A 20,018-nucleotide genomic window follows, 5' to 3' on the forward strand; every position below is an offset into this window, starting at 1 on the left:
AGATATAGGGAAGAAGAGCGATAAGAAGAGAGAGGGGAAGAAGAGAGGGACAGATATAGGGAAGAAGAGCCATAAGAAGAGAGAGGGGAAGAAGGGAGTATAAACAGAGAGAGAAAGAACTGGTGAGAGTGGGAGATAAAGAGAGGAACAGGAGAAAAATAGGGAGGATAAAACAGAGAGGTGTAGGTGAGAAAGTGGGACAGGACAGAGAGAGCGGGACAAAGATAGGGGAGAGAGAGTATAAAACCAATGCTGGGACAAGATCTTCCAGAGCCCAGGGTGTATATGCCAACCCCCCCCCCCCCCCCCCCCAGATGTATGAGCATTATGTGTCAGCATAAATCTCCCTACAAAACCCTGAACATTAATCTGCATGCTTTCCAACTAAGCATAACCCCTCCCCCCCCCCCGTACAAATCCGGCCCCCTGCTGAAATCCCCCATCTTAGTACAAATCTTTGGACCCCCCATCCCCCAAATATCCCCAGCTCAAATGCCCCCCTCCCAAAAAGAAATTATAATGACCTCTCCTAGCACACATCCTCTACCCCTAAAATTTCCCCTGCTAGCATACATCTCCCCCCCCCTACCCCCTTCATGTCTAAGCCCCCCTCCCAGCAAAGTCCGCCCAAATCCCCCACCTAGCACAAATCCCCCTAAATCACCACTTTTAGCACCCTTCCTAGAACAATACTTACCCCCTGCAGACCCCCAAATTCCTCCTTCCAACACAAATCCCCCCCCCCATCTCCTTTCCTCCCCCCCACATGATACTACAGTGTCCAGGGCAGCCACCCCTTGCCCCCTATAAATAAAACAGAGGGAGTATAGGAGAAAAAGGGGGAACAGAAGAAAGTGAAGCAGAAGAAGGGGAATAAAAAAAAGAAGGGAAGCAGAGGGGGTCAGCAAAAAAGAAGAAATGGACAATGGGGGAAGAGAGAGAAAAGAAAAGAGGAGACCCAGAGTAATCATAGGGAGGAAGAGAAAGAATGAGAGATATGGAGAAATTACAGAGGAGAGGAGGATGTAGGGAGGAGAAGAAAGTGGAGAAAAGGGATAAAAAAAGGGTTGGGGGGTCAGTAAGAAAGAAGAAATGGGGAATGGGAGAAGAGGGAGAATGAGAGAGAAATGAAAATTAGAAGAGAGCCCCTTTTTTAGCTTTATTCATGAAATCCTTTCAGGCCTTTTCCTATTCCCGGGATGGAAACTTTCTCCATTTATTTTCTAACTCTCACATTAATTACACGTCGTGATTATAATTAAAGCCCCATTCCTGCTCGGCTCCTCCATTGTTCTCACATGAAAGGGATCCCTCCATAGACAGCCCGTGTGTACAGTCCGATCTCCTGTCCTGACAGCCGGGAGGACTGATGACAGCCGGAGGACTGATGACAGCCGGGAGGACTGATGACAGCCGGGGGACTGATGACAGCTGGGAGGCCTGATGACAGCTGGGAGGACTGATGACAGCCGGGGGACTGATGACAGCTGGGAGGACTGATGACAGCCGGGAGGACTGATGACAGCCGGGGGACTGATGACAGCCGGAGGACTGATGACAGCCGGGAGGACTGATGACAGCTGGGAGGACTGATGACAGCCGGGAGGACTGATGACAGCCGGGGGACTGATGACAGCTGGGAGGACTGATGACAGCTGGGAGGACTGATGACAGCCGGGAGGACTGATGACAGCCGGGGGACTGATGACAGCCGGAGGACTGATGACAGCCGGGAGGACTGATGACAGCTGGGAGGACTGATGACAGCTGGGAGGACTGATGACAGCCGGGAGGACTGATGACAGCCGGGAGGACTGATGACAGCTGGGAGGACTGATGACAGCCGGGAGGACTGATGACAGCCGGGGGACTGATGACAGCTGGGAGGACTGATGACAGCTGGGAGGACTGATGACAGCCGGGGGACTGATGACAGCTGGGAGGACTGATGACAGCCGGGAGGACTGATGACAGCTGGGAGGACTGATGACAGCCGGAGGACTGATGACAGCGGGAGGACTGATGACAGCCGGAGGACTGATGACAGCCGGGGGACTGATGACAGCCGGAGGACTGATGACAGCCGGGAGGACTGATGACAGCTGGGAGGACTGATGACAGCTGGGAGGACTGATGACAGCCGGAGGACTGATGACAGCCGGGGGACTGATGACAGCCGGAGGACTGATGACAGCCGGGAGGACTGATGACAGCCGGGAGGACTGATGACAGCTGGGAGGACTGATGACAGCCGGGAGGACTGATGACAGCCGGGGGACTGATGACAGCTGGGAGGACTGATGACAGCCGGGAGGACTGATGACAGCCGGGGGACTGATGACAGCTGGGAGGACTGATGACAGCTGGGAGGACTGATGACAGCCGGGGGACTGATGACAGCTGGGAGGACTGATGACAGCCGGGAGGACTGATGACAGCCGGGGGACTGATGACAGCCGGAGGACTGATGACAGCCGGGAGGACTGATGACAGCTGGGAGGACTGATGACAGCCGGGGGACTGATGACAGCTGGGAGGACTGATGACAGCCGGGAGGACTGATGACAGCCGGGGACTGATGACAGCCGGAGGACTGATGACAGCCGGGAGGACTGATGACAGCCGGTAGGACTGATGACAGCTGGGAGGACTAATGACAGCCGTAGGACTGATGACAGCTGGGAGGACTGATGACAACCGGAGGACTGATGACAGCCGGTAGGACTGATGACAGCTGGGAGGACTGATGACAGCCGGTAGGACTGATGACAGCTGGGAGGACTGATGACAGCCAGGGGATGATGACAGCCGGAGGACTGATGACAGCCATGGGACTGATGACAGCCGGGAGGACTGATGACAGCTGGGAGGACTGATATAGGGACTTCTTTCAGTATCTTGTATGTATAGCGGTGACAGGCAGAGTGTGTTCGTGTGGTGTGTGGAGGGGCCCGATGTGATCGGTGGTGTGTGGAGGGGCCGATGTGATCGTGTGGAGGGGCCCGATGTGATCGGTGGTGTGTGGAGGGGCCCGATGTGATCGGTGGTGTGTGGAGGGGCCCGATGTGATCGGTGGTGTGTGGAGGGGCCCGATGTGATCGGTGGTGTGTGGAGGGGCCCGATGTGATCGGTGGTGTGTGGAGGGGCCCGATGTGATCGGTGGTGTGTGGAGGGGCCCGATGTGATCGGTGGTGTGTGGAGGGGCCCGATGTGATCGGTGGTGTGTGGAGGGGCCCGATGTGATCGGTGGTGGGGGGACACTGTGGGTGACATTGTATCTCTTGGACTGGCAGTGTCTCCTCCCCTCTAGATGCTGCCTGCCTGTCTCTCACTCCTCCTCCCTACAGATGGCTGCTGCTCCCCTCATACCCTCCTCTCCTCTCCTCTCCTCTCTTCTCCTCTCTCTGTTTTCTTTTAATGCAAATTGAGAGTCGGGAAAATCCCGGATCCCCGGAAAGATGGCGCATGTTTGCTGCCCCACAGGAGGTGCCCCCATGCCAGGTAAGAAGCCCAGATTTCCTCCGGCTCTTGCAGTGTCGGGTTCCCCCAGTCCTTCTTCCCATTGCCTGGTAGTAGTAGGGTGGTCTCCTGGTCACCCTTGGGTGGCACACACCTGTTTGATGGGGTGGGTGGTTGGATGTGGCCCTGTAGGGTGGCACATGCCCAGTCTCAGGAAGGATGGCATTGGGGACCTGATAGAAGTTTGGTGGCCTCAGCAGCCATCTGGGGCTCTTTGCTCCGGATCTTTTAGTGAAGTCCATATGTTGTCCCAGTTGTGGTGATTGGAGGAGGGGGGAAGGGGGTGCAGTCTGCTATACATAGAACAGGCGGCCTAAGGCTATAGATACGTCTTTCTCCATGGAGTCCATAGACTGTCCAGCGATCTCCAGATACTGGATGACATCGTACAAGTCACCTGTCCCCGCGAACTGGCAGTGAAGGGGTTAAGCGGCGATCCCTGGACTCCATTCATAGATTTCCAGCTGTGACGTCACTTGTCATTAGGTGTGACAGGAGCCGCGTTGTCGTCATCCCGGGATTAACCTGTGAAGTGCCGGCAATGGGCTCAGCTCAGCTCTGTGCTGCTGGGTGGCCTTTGAGTTTTCTGGGATGGACTCATCAAGTGGTGGATAAGAAGGAGAGACGTTCTCTATGATGTCATCTCTTAGTTATGATGTCACCGGTGTTTGCAGGCAGGAGGTGACAGATCAGGGAGAAGTCACACCTTTCTGACACTTCCAGCTGATGACCTCACTGGCACTAATATTCCTATGGGAAGTCTCTTCTGCCATCCTGGGGGATATATGTGGGATTGCTGGATGAAAGGGATCCACAGAGGGTTAGTTGGCTCCCAGCAATCCAAGAACAATCCAAGAACACAGGAACCCAAATGTCACCTCTTGTCTCAAGCTAAGAAACTGCTAAAATGTACAACTGTGGTATATATGTACTGTATATATGATATGCTGTATATAGTAACATATCGGAACAGGGTAGGGAAAGCTCCCTTTGCATCATGGGAGATGATCCTTTTCTTTCAGAGTCAGATCTGCTCAGTTTTGATAATGATGGTGAACATGAACCACACAGGAGCTTAAAGCAGAACATAACTCTCTCAATCAATATGAACTATTTTTAATCCTTATTCTGATAGCATTAGTAAATAGATAGATAGCAAGGCATATTAAATTTACTTGTTTTAACTTTTTTTTCTTATTACATGTCTTCAGTTGCTTCCTGGTTTCTGCCCTAGGCCAAAATAATGGCATACATCCCAGGAGTCTTCATGGGCATTTTTTTCCTTTCTTCTGGGAAGGAGAGGTTTTCTCAGCTAAGCGCACCTTTCTGTCTGTATGCCTGAGCTAAGGGCAGATGAATTCCAGGAAGTAAATGCTACATGAATCATTTTCCCTTTGGTATCAAACTGGCGGCGCTCCAGCTGTTGAGGAACTACAAGTCCCATCATGCCTGTGCCTGTGGGAGTCATGCTTGTAACTGTCAGCCTTGCAATGCCTCATGGGACTTGTAGTTCTGTAACAGCTGGAGGGCCGCCACATTGACACCTGTGGATGTTTTTCAAAGTGATTTCTCAACAAAATAAAACATGGAAATATGGCTGATTTAAATATTAAAAATAAATTAATTAGCATTTCAGTTTGTGGTGCTCAGATACAGATAGGTTTTCACTTTAAAGTGGAACTTCAGGTGTTTTTTCATCTTTCCATCTATTAAATCCTCTGCCCTTGTTGTTTTAACTTTGGATAGTAAAACAGTTTTTTTTTCTGCCAGTAAATACCTTATACAGCCCACTTCCTCTTTCTTGTTTGGTAAAAAGCCTAGGCTTATGACATCATGCACAGCTCTCTCTCTCTCTCTCTCTCTCTCTCTCTCAAGAGAGTTTGCCAGGAGGGGAGGGAGATGAGTCATAATAGAGCCAATGAAAGCTGCAGAGCTGGAGGTGTGCCTCTGTGTGTCTGTGTAAATCCAGGAAGTGAACAGACAGCAGCTTCAGCTGCCCACAGTTAAACTGCTTGCAGCCAGACTCAGTGGAGGGAGATTTCTACAGCATATTTGGCAAGTACAGAATCACAGTATATATAAAATAATATGCAAAGTGGTTGGAGGGAAGCTTCAGAATGGCAAAGATGTTTTTATTACAAATTATGTGAGAAGACTGCAGTTTCTCTTTAAATTATGATTTGTGTTTATCAACTTAAAAAAGTAAAGTGATAATGGAGTTACTTGTAAATACCTAAAAAACACATTCAACATTTAAAGCTAAGCTCTGGACATTTGCATTTTAAAAAGAACTGCCCCCTCCCCCCTCCCCCATTCAGTCTATCATATCTCTGCTGTTGCTTCATAGTTTAAATCTTTAGTAAACCCCACACATGCCAAACTTCTGGCACTGAAAGTTTCATTCCCCTGAAGTGCTGAAATCACTGTGGGTTGCTTGCTTAGCATCTCCACCATTCACATAATGTCTTGCTTTTTTAAATAAATGCAAGGTGCTCTCTCATTAAAGAAAGGGAGATTGTGGTGCATTCATTAAAAAATTAATAAAAAAAAAAAAAAAAAATGTAAAGGTTAATAGCAATTTACATAGGTATATTGCAGGGGTCTCCAAACTTTCTAAAAAAAGGGCCAGTTTACTGTAGTTCAGACTTTAGGGGGGCCAGACTGTGCCCAGCGGGAGTAAACAATGCCCCATTTTTGGTGTCAGTGCAAGAAATAGTGCCCAAAAGTTGGTGTCAGTGGAAGGCATTATGTCCCATTGTTGGTGTCAGTGGAAGGCATTATATCCATTGTTGGTGTCAGTGGAAGGCATTATGTCCCATTGTTGGTGTCAGTGGAAGGCATTATGTCCCATTGTTGGTGTCAGTGGAAGGCATTATATCCCATTGTTGGTGTCAGTGGAAGGCATTATGTCCCATTGTTGGTGTCAGTGGAAGGCATTATGTCCCATTGTTGGTGTCAGTGGAAGGCATTATGTCCCATTGTTGGTGTCAGTGGAAGGCATTATGTCCCATTGTTGGTGTCAGTGGGGGGAATAGTGCCCGAAAGTTGGTGTCAGTGGAAGGCATTATGTCCCATTGTTGCTGTCAGTGGGGGGAATAATGCCTCAGGGGCTGGATAAAGGCAAGCAAAGGGCCATATCTGGCCTCCAAGTCGCAGTTTGGAGACCACCAGGATATGTTGTTTCAGCTTGGATGAATGTAAGTACCCATGTGCCATTTTTGTGCTATACCTTACCTGTGATATCCCCCTGGAAGCTGGAAAGCACTGTGGTAGGCACCACTACTATAGTGATGACTGCTAGCCTCTGGGTCTTGTGCCAAGTGGCTGCCCTACTGCATATTGAACACAGGAGGTTGCTTGCTCTGCATAGGTGCCCTTCAGAGAACTATTTCTGTCATCTCAACTAATAGAAAGTTGTCTCTGATTGGAAGAAGTGGAGATCATAACATCACTGCCTCTGTACCTCGTCCAATCAGAGAACACTTTGCAAAGTGTTCCCTGAATGGCACATGTGCTGAGCGAGTGACCTCCTGTGTTCATAATGCAGCAGGGCAACCACTCAGTATGGGATCCAGAAGCTAGTGGAGATCACTGTAATAGCGGTGTCTATTACAGGGATTGCCGTCTTCTAGAAGGATCTCACAGGTATGGCACATACTTACTTGCTTTAGTCTAAGCTGGATCTATGGAACTATGTAAGCAATTACCATGCCTAGGCTTCAACTTTAAACAATGAAGCATCAGCCAGACACAGGACAGACAACATATGGGGTCATTTCTTTGTACAGTTGTATAAAAATAGGCTTTGTCTGGAGCTCGGCTCTAAATATAAAGATTTTGAAAATAAACCAAATATCTAAGATAAATAAAAATAAACAGGACAATATTCTGAAGAAATATACTGAATCACCCATTGAATGGATGAGTCACATTTGCAGTTTTCCAGATGAAAAAGGTTAGCGTTCCTTAGTCATAAAATAGTTTTCTATAATTAGGATATCTCCATATGAAGGAAACATATTATCGTTAGTGAATTCCTGGGTGCTGTTTATGTATCTGTGCACATACACAAGAAGAATGCTCTTTCTGTGCCGTTCTCATGAGATGATTGAGTAATATGGACTGCCAGTTTCTTTACTAGAATGATTGTGGAGATAAGATAGAAGTGAAAGGTCACATGCTCTATCATCATTTTCTGAATGACATTTGTAAATCTAATAGTGATGTCATTTTTCTCTATTGTCTGGGTCCTGGAAATCGAAAGTGTCACTTACAAGCCGCAGAATCTTCATTACATTTGCTGTCCATCAAGAGCAGTGCCATGGTACCCATACATGTTCTGATTACTGCTAGAGAATGGGTTAGATCTCATTTACTGAGAACTGGCATGTGTATTAGCTCATCCCAGTGCCCAGTCCATTAATCATCTACTATAATATTGTTTGGTTAGGACAGAAAATGCTTTTACAAAATAACCGCATAAAGCACAATAACTTCATCAGAACATACAGTACATGCAGATAGAGTGAAACTTTTTAGCCCCAAGTAAACTGGATGTTTAGAAGGGGTGGCATATGACTGTATTTTGCAGATTTGATACAATGGGATTGATTTAGTAAAGAAATAGATGCTGTTCATCTTGTAAAGTTAATCAGTGAAAATAAACGCTATCCTTATTCTCCAAAAAGAATCCATACATATCCACTACTTAATGGCCATATATTCTATTTTTCATAAAATTGTTTCTTACTGTGTCTTTCTGCTTCCTTGTAACATCTTCCGTGAGCTCCCGAACCTCTCCTTTCCCCTCTCACTTCCATTTCTTCGGAATGAGCAGAGCAAGTTAATTGTGGTTCCATTGCTCTGTGCACACTACACATCCCATTGTCCAAAGTCCATCTCAGGAGCAAGCACAAGAGGGTGGCTATGTTCCTACACACAGTGGGACCATGAAGAATGAATGTAACCACCCACCCGCTGTCACATGAGAAGAAGGGGGGAATACAGGGTATTTTTTGCTCTCAGCAGGGGGCAATGGAGAAGTGCTTTTGTGCTGATAGGTTACCTGGCATGAAAGTAAACCTTGCATGGGCAAAGCACAGGTTTCTTTAAGTCGAATGTGTGGATTACATACATACAATATGAGAATTTGTGATGACATTCTCAGTTGCCAGGTTTTAACACTTCTAGATATACAGCCAACTACTGGGCACCAGCAGTTCTTGTCTCATCTGCTGCTGGTGGCCCAATCCATATACTGACAGATTAGGACTTTCTGAGCATGTCCTGAATGCAGAGAATAGTAGAGCTGTGTGCTTGTAGTAGAGGTGACCACTCGTAGTAGAGGTGATCCCTTGTAGTAGTGGTCATCTATTGTAGTAGAGATGATGGCTTGTAGTATTAGTCATCACTTGTAGTAGAGTTGTTCCCTTGTAGAAGAGGTGATGGCTTGTAGTAGAGGTGATTGCTTGTAATAGAGGTGATCCATTATAGTAGAGGTGATGGCTTGTAGTAAAGGTCATCCCTTGTAGTAGAGGTGATGGCTTGTAGTAGAGGTCATCCCTTGTAGTAGAGGTGACCCCCTGTAGTAGAGGATGGCTTGTAGAAGATGTGATGGCTTGTAGTGGAGGTGATTCCTTGTAGTAGAGGTGATGGCTTGTAGTAGAGGTGATTCCTTGTAGTAGAGGTGATGGCTTGTAGTAGATGTGATGGCTTGTAGTAGATGTGATGGCTTGTAGTAGAGGCAATTGCTTGTAATAGAGGTGATCCAGTATAGTAGAGGTGATGGCTTGTAGTAGAGATGATGGCTTGTAGTAGAGGTGATTCCTTGTAGTAGGAGTGATGGCTTGTAGTAGAGGTGATTGGTTGTAGTAGAGGTGATCGCTTGTAGTAGAGGTGATCCATTATAGTAAAGGTGATGGCTTGTAGTAGAGGTTATCCCTTGTAGTAGAGGTGATCGCTTGTAGTAGAGGTTATCACTTGTAGTATAGGTTATCGCTTGTAGTAGAGGTTATCACTTGTAGTAAAGGTTATCCTTTGTAGTAGAGGTGATCGCTTGTAGTAGAGGTTATCCCTTGTAGTAGAGGTGATCGCTTGTAGTAGAGGTTATCCCTTGTAGTAGAGGTGATCCTTTGTAGTAGAGGCGATTGCTTGTAGTAGAGGTTATCCCTTGTAGTAGAGGTGATCACTTGTAGTAGAGGTTATCCCTTGTAGTAGAGGTGATCACTTGTAGTAGAGGTTATCCCTTGTAGTAGAGGTGATCGCTTGTAGTAGAGGTTATCCCTTGTAGTAAAGGTAATCCCTTGTAGTAGAGGTGATCGCTTGTAGTAGAGGTGATTGCTTGTAATAGAGGTGATCCATTATAGTAGAGGTGATGGCTTGTAGTAGAGGTGATTGCTTGTAATAGAGGTGATCCATTATAGTAGAGGTGATGGCTTGTAGTAAAGGTCATCCCTTGTAGTAGAGGTGATGGCTTGTAGTAGAGGTCATCCCTTGTAGTAGAGGTGACCCCCTGTAGTAGAGGATGGCTTGTAGAAGATGTGATGGCTTGTAGTGGAGGTGATTCCTTGTAGTAGAGGTGATGGCTTGTAGTAGAGGTGATTCCTTGTAGTAGAGGTGATGGCTTGTAGTAGATGTGATGGCTTGTAGTAGATGTGATGGCTTGTAGTAGAGGCAATTGCTTTTAATAGAGGTGATCCAGTATAGTAGAGGTGATGGCTTGTAGTAGAGATGATGGCTTGTAGTAGAGGTGATTCCTTGTAGTAGGAGTGATGGCTTGTAGTAGAGGTGATTGGTTGTAGTAGAGGTGATCGCTTGTAGTAGAGGTGATCCATTATAGTAAAGGTGATGGCTTGTAGTAGAGGTTATCCCTTGTAGTAGAGGTGATCGCTTGTAGTAGAGGTTATCACTTGTAGTATAGGTTATCACTTGTAGTAGAGGTTATCACTTGTAGTAAAGGTTATCCTTTGTAGTAGAGGTGATCGCTTGTAGTAGAGGTTATCCCTTGTAGTAGAGGTGATCCTTTGTAGTAGAGGCGATTGCTTGTAGTAGAGGTTATCCCTTGTAGTAGAGGTGATCACTTGTAGTAGAGGTTATCCCTTGTAGTAGAGGTGATCCTTTGTAGTAGAGGCGATTGCTTGTAGTAGAGGTTATCCCTTGTAGTAGAGGTGATCACTTGTAGTAGAGGTTATCCCTTGTAGTAGAGGTGATCACTTGTAGTAGAGGTTATCCGTTGTAGTAGAGGTGATCGCTTGTAGTAGAGGTTATCCCTTGTAGTAAAGGTAATCCCTTGTAGTAGAGGTGATCGCTTGTAGTAGAGGTTATCCCTTGTAGTAGAGGTGATCGCTTGTAGTAGAGGTTATCCCTTGTAGTAGAGGTGATCCTTTGTAGTAGAGGCGATTGCTTGTATCCCTTGTAGTAGAGGTGATCGCTTGTAGTAGAGGTTATCCTTTGTAGTAGAGGTGATCGCTTGTAGTAGAGTTGATCGCTTGTTGACTGCATCCATAATACCAGCTGTTTGATGTCTGAATGGATTGCAGTGAAGGAGACTCATACATATGTCAAGGTTCTCAACATATGTACTGAATGAGTCAACTTGAGAATTGGCAGAAAATGTCTGATAGACTCAGTTCACTAAGCCATAAAATCACTATTTGCTATAACGGTTGCTATTTTCAGCAATGGGTGCAGAAAATAATGATAATTATGAGAAATAATTCATGGCTCAGTGAATTGAATCTATAAAGTTTCATGTGAATTGGCACTTTAAGGGATACAATTGCTGAATATGTTTGTACATTTTATGTATTTGTGTTATCTGGTTTACCCTAGTTTGTATCACTTACATTACACAGAACCCTCAGATGATACAAAGTATTTAGACAGAAGAAAATAATGACCTAATGACCTCATACACATGGACCAGCCTCTGTGTGCTAGAGTGTGCAATCCCCAGTGCTTCCTTTGCCCGCATGGAGCCACGCATGCCACCTGTATAAGTGAATGGCTGTACGCCGCCATGTTTAGGTGAACAAATGACTTCTGCATCAGCAATTAACCAGGAATGTGCATATGGCATCTTTCCCCAGACATGCCACTTTCACATTTGGGGGAAAAGCTCTATATGGGCATGTGGGGGTAAGCACCATGGCAGAGGCCATCGATTTTTACCCAAGCACAGTCATCTACAGCCATTCACCTGTATTGGCGGCTATATGTGGAATGTGTGGCTCCAAAGGCGCAGGAAAGCGCCAGGTTTTCATGCCTCAGCACAAGGAGCTGGTAAGAATCAATATGCATGAGACTTTAATGTTGGATTCTAAGCAGATATAAGATGCACATTATTGCAGCTCTGTAATTATCAACCTCTTGTTTGCCATGCAATGCCTTTGTACTTGCTGTTCAATTTAATGATTTTATACGCAGATTTATAAAGTGGTTATATAAAGTTTGTAAAGCCCGGATTTTCTGGATTCCTGCCTTTGTATTGTGATCTGATTTTCAGTTAGTCTAAATAATGCTACTACTTATAATAATAAAAACAACACACAACAGTTTACATTGTTATATTGTTGTTGGAGAAAGGTTTGGTGTCCAACATTTTGACCTTCCTGGGCCACATTGACAGAAGAGGAATTGACTTGGGCCACACATAAAATACACTCAGGCTGCATTCACACTTCCACGTTTTGAATCGCGGGCAGATTTGCCACAAATCTGCCCGCGATTTGAAAGTGCCAATGTGTGAATGACAAATCGCAGGACTTGCATTTGAGATTCCATTCATTTGAAAGACACCTCAAATCGTGGTGCAGGTCAGACGCGATTGTCATCCAATAAATCGTGCTGCAGTGGTGACAACCCGCATCGCAGGAATATAATGTCGCCAAGTGCTTCCCGCGGTGAGGGTTGCTGCGATTACAGCAAGACTTATGGTGCGACAATGGCGGCAGACCCGTACTGCGATTTGAGGTGTCATTCAAATGAACAGAATCTCAAATGCGAGCCCCCCGATTTGTCATTCACACATTGGCACTTTCAAATCGCGGGCAGAAAGGATAGCTGATGAGCAGAAAAAGTCGGGCAAATCACAAGTTAACGATCATTGATATAGATAACGTACCTATCTGAGTAATATAACTTCTTTTTTTTGTAAAAGAGAGCAACATAAAACTAGTGTGATAGTGAATACTGCTTTTACCTTAGGGCATAAGCCTCATTTGAACTAGTGGTTGGAGCTGCCTGTCAAGCAATTCTGAAACTTGATCTGAACATGGATTGCTTTTCAGAGGTGCAGCAATCTTGCCTCATGTCTAACATAGCTTTACAGATACAGCTTTGCCCCTCTATTGCTTACCTGTATATCAGACAAGTCAAAGTGTTTCATCAAATTGAGATTTAGGAGGACTTGTCAATGATTTTATTACCTCCAACTCCAACCACAGGCTTTCTATGGCTTCTGATCAGATCTGCCCAGTAGTTAGGAGCTCTACTGTGCTATTTCTATAACTCCCCAAACACACTCCAGTGCTAAATCCAGTTTTTTTTTCAATAAGTAATGCCCCAATTCAGGTGCAGGCTTCCTCAGACTGAGAAACCACACAGGAGGGCGCAAACACCTCGTACGTTCTCATTGACAAATTTATTTTGTATGCCAAGACAAATGGATACTATAAGCAGTGTGCATAAATGTCAAAAACTCCAGCAGAATGCGATGTGCTCGTCATAGGACCAACCCGATTGGAGGACTGACGCGTTTCGGGGGACAGACCTCCATTTGTCTTGGTATACATAAAAAAATGTGCTATTTCTATATACAACATTGCTTTTATTTGGTGCCTAGATAGCAATTTAAGCTTACAGTATCTGAGTTTTTTTCATATCTTGTATGATTGGTCTGCTTTAGATCGTGCCGCTGCATTTCAATAGTCTGTGAATACCATAGTTGGTACAGTCGGGACCCCAGCTATATGGTTGGTGAGATAAAATCAATTGGATATATTTAAATGGCCTCCCTTGCATAATCTGTCTCCCCTTTTTTAAGTATATTAGGATTCCTAAAAGTTTTTTCTTATTTTTCATTTTGAGCAGAGTAGGAAATGGTTAAAACTTGTGTAAAAAAATGTTGTGCCACACTGGGGAGATTTCCCTTTACTTCCTGTCCTATAGAAATAATAGGAAGTTAGAGAATATAGATTGTTTTCTTGTTCAAGTTTTTTTTGAAGTAGGTACAAAGAGAGCAATGTACACAAGTCTATGCATACACATTCAATTCAATAGTGCAAAATCAACTCAAAGTCCACAGGACAATTACAAAGTATAAAAATTACAATTACAAAGTAAAAAAACAAGAGGCTCTGAACCATTTGCCATTTAACCAGTGGCGGCCTGTCCATTAGGGGTGCGCCACCCATCTATCCATGCGTCTGGCCCCCTAATCTACATGCGGGGCGCCGGACACGTGGATTCCAATGGGGTTTTTTTTTTTTAAGCATGTGATTAGAGCCGGAGGCTCTAATTGGCTTTAAAAAAGGGTGGACTCCTCCCGACCAATCAGGAAGCTGGTTCTGAGACCCAATTGACCAGGGAGTCTCAAGACCCACTTCCTGTTCGGCCGGGAGGCGAAGCCCCGGCTCTTCCCTTGTCAAGGTCATCGCTTCATCTCTGCTCGGATCCCATCTGCCTCCTCACAGTGGGGGGGATTGCAGCCTCCTGTCCTCCTGCAGGGGTGGTGATGACAGTGGTGCGAGTGGGGGGCGTTTGTTTGCCACCTGCATTTAATCCAAAAAAATAGCAGAACAATTATTCTAGCGAGGTCCCGACCATCAGAGCTTTACCATAGATTAGTCCAAAGTGGTTTACTACAGGACTGGTCCTCATTACCTTGCTGCTTTACAGTGTAGTAAGATATGACCCCACACTGTTCATTTTTCAGGTGTTACCCTGTGCCGTCTGTTCCAGTCAGTTGAATTGTATTCTTTAAAATCGCAGTGTAGCGCACCTGAAAATGCAATGCCCATTGTTACAATCGTGCTTAGACACTCCAACATGTCCCACCCACTCCAGGCTTAACAATACACTGTTCCTGATCAATTCTCTACCTTTCTGATCACACTGTCCTGACATTTAGAAGTGTACAAAATTTGCATAGGCATTCAGCCAGTGAAAGTGCATGTACATTTGTTCTGTGTGATTGGGACCAAAAAAAAAAATGTATTACACTATATCCTGTGCCGTTCGAATGTAAAGAATTGATTTTAAATGGAAAATACCACATTTGGCCACCAGATGGAGCTAAGTATCATTGGAAATTCCTAAGATACTTAGCTCAATTTAGTGGCCAAAAGTGATACTTTTCAATTAAAATCAATGATTTACATTGAGTCAACATAAAATATAGCCGATTTACATTTGTCCTTTTCACTGTACATGCATGGTCACTGGGCGAACGGCTAGTAGATTCTTTATACATCCACCCCTTAGTGTAAATCTGTCACAAACCTAAACAACTCAAACTGAGCATACAATGAAAAAATGCTTAAAGCTCAACTCTGGGCAACTTAAAAAAAAAAAAAGATCCCTTGCACAAGAAAAGAAGATTTACCTACCCAATCCTCCTCTCCTCCCCACAGCCTCTTCTCTCCTACATATATTGGTCAATGATGCCAGTCACATTACACTAGATGGGCAATAAGGTGGCAGGAAGAGATTACTCAATCTATTACAGAAAAAGTTCCAATTTGCAAACCCATTTCACAGCCTGTATCTCTGAATCTACTTAAAGTGCTTGTAAAGCCACAAAGGTTTTTCATCTGAATACATTCTATGCATTCAGGTGAAAAACCTTCTGTGCTGCAGGTCCCCCCAGACCCCCCCCCCCCCCCTTTTACTTACCTGAGCCCGATCCGATCCAGCAATGTGCACAAGTGCAGCAGCTCCAGCCGCTGTCTATCTTCTCATTGGACAAATTGATAGCAGCAGGAGCCATTGGCATTGGAGGGGGTTGTGTGAGATGGTCAGAATGCTGGTGAGAATAAGCCCTAAAAATCTATAGAATCCTATAAAGCCTCACTCCAGCCTTACCTCCAGTCTTGCACAGTTGTACAGGCTCCCCTCCTGTTCCGAAAATTGCTTACTCAGATTTCACTGAATTCTGTGAGTTTTTCACAGTGTGCATTAGATGCTGCAGTTAGTTAATTGGAGCCCACCACATTTACTGGCAGGAAGACGTCCAACAGCATCTAGCTCTTTCCTCCTCTCAGCCCCTTTTCATTCATAAGATTTCAGTCCTTGCAATCATGGAGGCTCAGCAGCACATACGGATGTTACCTGAGGCAATCTTCATGCAAATAAGCAGATTAAACAGCAGCTTTAAAGACCGTCCAGGCACACTCCTTCTAGATCTCCCATCCTGTGCATTTAGATAATGCTGTAAACGATTTGCTTTAAATCTGTATCTGCCTATCAATGGAAACATTTCATGTGTCTCTATTTTTTGTTTTATGTTACTCTGTGCAGGGAATTGATCATGCTAATAATAATCATATACTGTATGTACAACATTTGATGCTTTCTCATTAAATGCAAAATTTCTCCAGCCTCAGTTATCCATCTCTGTGTCCGCCCCCCCCCCCCCCGCCATTGTTGCTTAAGGGCTAGTTTACACTACCATCAGCCATTTGAAGAGCAATCCGTGGTGGATCACTATTCAGAGGGCATTTGACAGGCAGTGAGAAGGCGTTATGTCACCTCCTTACCTGTTTTAACTTCTAAATACCAGGACCTCCACCTTGCAACTGTTATACATGCAGCACGGAAGTGCAAGATTTTAGGAGGTAAAATAGGCAGTGAGGAGGTGACAGGTGGATGGATTGTGGATGGATTGCGTTCAGCGGTCGATGCTCAGTGCAGATCAAGTATGACAAGGTGGAACATTTTTGCTGTGTCTTGATGCCTAGCATCGTGGCCGTGGCACGTGAAAACCCCTGACCTTTGCCTGTGTAGCTTAAGGGGGGTGGTAAAAACGCACCTCAATCTTGTGGTTTTACCCCCCCCCCCCCCCCCCCCACTCAGAAGTGTAAACAAACCCTAGCAGGAGGTGTCATCTTCTCTTTTTTTAATCATCTAGTCCTCTGGTGTCCGACACATTCCCTGTGGGCTCTGCGTGTTGCCTGCAAGCTATTATGCACCAGATAGGCAACATTGTGTTGGGCGATGAACCGCTTTCTGTATTCCAGAACCCAGCACTCAAAAAAAGGATGGGGGAAGCAGTTAATGGTACTGACATTAGTCCTGACATTAGTACACAGTAATCAGTGCATTTTTATAGCACTAATCGCAGTATAAATGACAATGGTCCCAAAATAGTGTCAAAAGTGTCCGATGTGTCCGCCATAATGTCGCAGTCACAATAAAAATCACAGATCGCTGCCATTACTAATAAAAAAAAATTAATAATAAAAATGCCATAAATCTATCCCCTATTTTGTAGACGCTATAACTTTTGCGCATACCAATCAATATACACTTATTGCGATTTTTTTTACCAAAAATATATAGAATACATATCGGCCTAAACCGAGAAAGACATTTTTTTATATATATATATTTATTATAGCAAAAAGTAAAAAATATTGCTTTTTTTTTTCAAAATTGTTGCTCTTTTTTCGTTTATAGTGCAAAAAGTAAAAACCGCATCATGATCAAATACCACCAAAAGAAAGCTCTATTTGTGGGAAAAAAAGGACGTCAATTTTGTTTGAGTGCAACGTCCCATGACCGCGCAATTGTCAGTTAAAGTGACGCAGTGCCGAATCGCAAAAAGTGCTCTGGTCAGGAAGGGGGTAGGTAAACCCTGCCGGGGCTGAAGTGGTTAATACTTTGGGGTCACAGAGGTAGGATGAGCATGCATTAAGTTCAGCATAAGAGCCAGAAAACAGGCATTCTCAAAAAGGGAAAGGTCAGCAAACGTCCTTGTAGTTGTTTATCACCTACAGAAGGTTGTACAGAAGGTTGTAGACTTGGCCTTACACAAGCAGTTTGCTCATTTGTTGGCAAATGATTAGAGTAACGAATGAATGATTGTATCACCAATACATAAATCATATTGGAAGAGAACGGTGACGGCTTTATCTTTGAATTCATAGCTGAGAATGATGTCATCATTTCCCAATGGGTTAGGCAGATCCCAGCAGTCAGCTAATGAAAGTGCCTGGCACCTAATGTCCCTGAGTCATTTCTATTGTCAACAAAACCGCATGTTCTCTGACACTTCCATTAAAATAACACACCACGGTTCAAACTTCCACGGTGTTACCAGAAAGCATTTACTTGTCATCACAGATCCAGAAAGGGTTTTCTCCTTCTCTAATGAGAGTGGGTGGGAACACGCAAATCCCAGTTTTCTGCAGCGATGGACACCTGTTCTTCCTGTCCTACTGGTATATGAGGCACAGATACATATTAAAATGTTACAGACTTTTATTGCAACTTACAGGCAGTTGTTTCCTTTTTTTTACTTATGGTCAGTGAGAAGAGGGAGATAAACTCAACCCTCATTGGGCTCATTTACATGAGCTTCTCCCTTTAAAGAGCGATCCATGGCAGATTGCTTTTTAGAGGGCGTTTGACAGGCAATGAGGAGGGCTATGTTGCCTACTCACTATCAGTTTTAATCCTTACTACTATGCATACCGCCCCACCACCACACACATTGCACATGGCTCCCCCCCCCATTTAGTTGGCAGGCGGTAGCGTCTGCCGCCAGAAGCATTGGGGGGCTAAGTTTTGCTGTGATACAAAGCTTGGCAGCCACTGCATTTGTACACCCCTGTCTGGTGCGTTTAGGGGCAGTAAAAATAAAATCATCCAAGTGCTTTTCTCTCCCCTCAACCGCAAGTGTAAACATACAGTAGTTTTAGTTCAGCTATGTATCATGTGACCAGCGGACATTAAAGTGTTACTAAACATAAAACATTTTGATGAAGGGAGGTGGCATTGCTAGGGGGTGGCTTTTGGGGCTATAGCCCCGAATCTGAGGCTCATAGCCCCGAGTCTCTGCAGGGGTCCCCAAGGGGAGGGTGGGCTCTCTGGGGACCCTGATGTAAGGGGGCTCTCTGTGGATATATACATACACACGTATGTTATATACATGTGTATGCCCGCCAAAGCGTATGACTTTCTTTACTACGCTGCTATGGGCTCTAGCCCCAGATCTTTTGTAGACCTAGCAACGCCCCTGGTGAAGGGTTACAACCACTGGTTTTTATTGCTGACTGTGTCAGATTCTGTGAGAATCACCTTCTAATTGTCCTGGTCACCAGCAGGTGTCAGCAGGAATGAAAATCAGAATAAATCCAAAAATTAGGAGTTGCCACCAGAACAGTAATATAGGGGAAATCTGCTAATGGGGACAATTATTCCTGTGACAGCTAAGAGAGGATTTCCCTCACATTGGAAAGATTTGCATTTTCTATTGAGTCTACAGGACAGGAAATTAAGGGAAATCTCCTAAGGCTACGTTTCCACTATTGCAACCCCAAAGTCACGCGATTTGGAGAGAGACTTTCAACCAACTTTACAGTCTCTGGATCAAAGTCGCATCAAAAGTCGCATCAAAGTAGTGCAGGAACCTTTTCAAAGTCACTGCAATTTTAAGTCGCATAGATGGGAACGGATGCTGTTGAAATCAATGGGCTGTACCTTGTCATGCGTTCTTTGGTCATCTTGAATGGCTGGTGCGGAATGACGTTACTCCTGCGCATGTGCCAGAGAGCCGTCATCCCGGCATTCTATGTACAGCTACAGTATGTACATTCTACAAGGGATTACAAACAGGCAGCCAAGTGTATTTTATTGCAGAAGAGACATTGTAGGTCTGTTCTACCATAAAAAGCCTGCATGTTTGCAATCAACATTGATCTTCCCAGAAACGCAGTGCCCTTGTCACTTCCTGTGAGCTGAAAGGACAACATAAACAGTATTATCCTTTTTTTGGAAACTACTAGTCCCATCAACTAGCATGTTATGTATATGGACATAAGCAGACATATTTGAAGTCCATCCGGTGTGACAACTATGGCTGCCTCCAAAGATACAGTGGAGACGAGAGCATAGCCAGAAAGGCACAGAACATTGATTATTTGCAGGAAAACACAGGTGAAAATAAATGAAAAAAGAAGAAATCTAATTCACATCTAATTACTGGTAAGTTGAAGTATAATCCATTTTTGTATTTGGGTTTGAATATCGTTTAACTTAAAGTGGAACATTGGTCAGAAAATGAAGTCCTGCTAGATCACTTCAGGCTGTCCCCTGTTGTAGTTCTCTCTATGTAAACCATTACAAATAAGTGTCTATACTGCTTTAGATCCAGTAATACACTGTCTTGCCCTGCTCTGCACGTGCTCAGTTGCTCTTCATTTTTAGGCACTTTTAGGCACTGCCCATCTGCTGACAGTCTTAAAGCAGAATTAAACCCTCCTATCCTTTACAGCCAAGGA

General features: G+C 44.8%; 1 protein-coding gene across 1 annotated transcript in view; it reads left to right on the forward strand.

Moving 5' to 3' along the window:
• The first annotated feature begins 3,302 nt into the window (after nt 1-3,302).
• The window catches only part of BAHD1 (bromo adjacent homology domain containing 1), a 303,162-nt gene continuing 286,446 nt past the window's right edge, over nt 3,303-20,018 (forward strand). The window contains exon 1 of the mRNA XM_073609222.1: nt 3,303-3,501. The gene's annotated coding sequence lies outside the window, so the exon portion shown is untranslated. The remainder of the gene's footprint in view (nt 3,502-20,018) is intronic.

The sequence above is a fragment of the Aquarana catesbeiana genome, linkage group LG13 (assembly GCF_042186555.1).
Source record: "Aquarana catesbeiana isolate 2022-GZ linkage group LG13, ASM4218655v1, whole genome shotgun sequence".
NCBI lineage: Eukaryota > Metazoa > Chordata > Amphibia > Anura > Ranidae > Aquarana > Aquarana catesbeiana.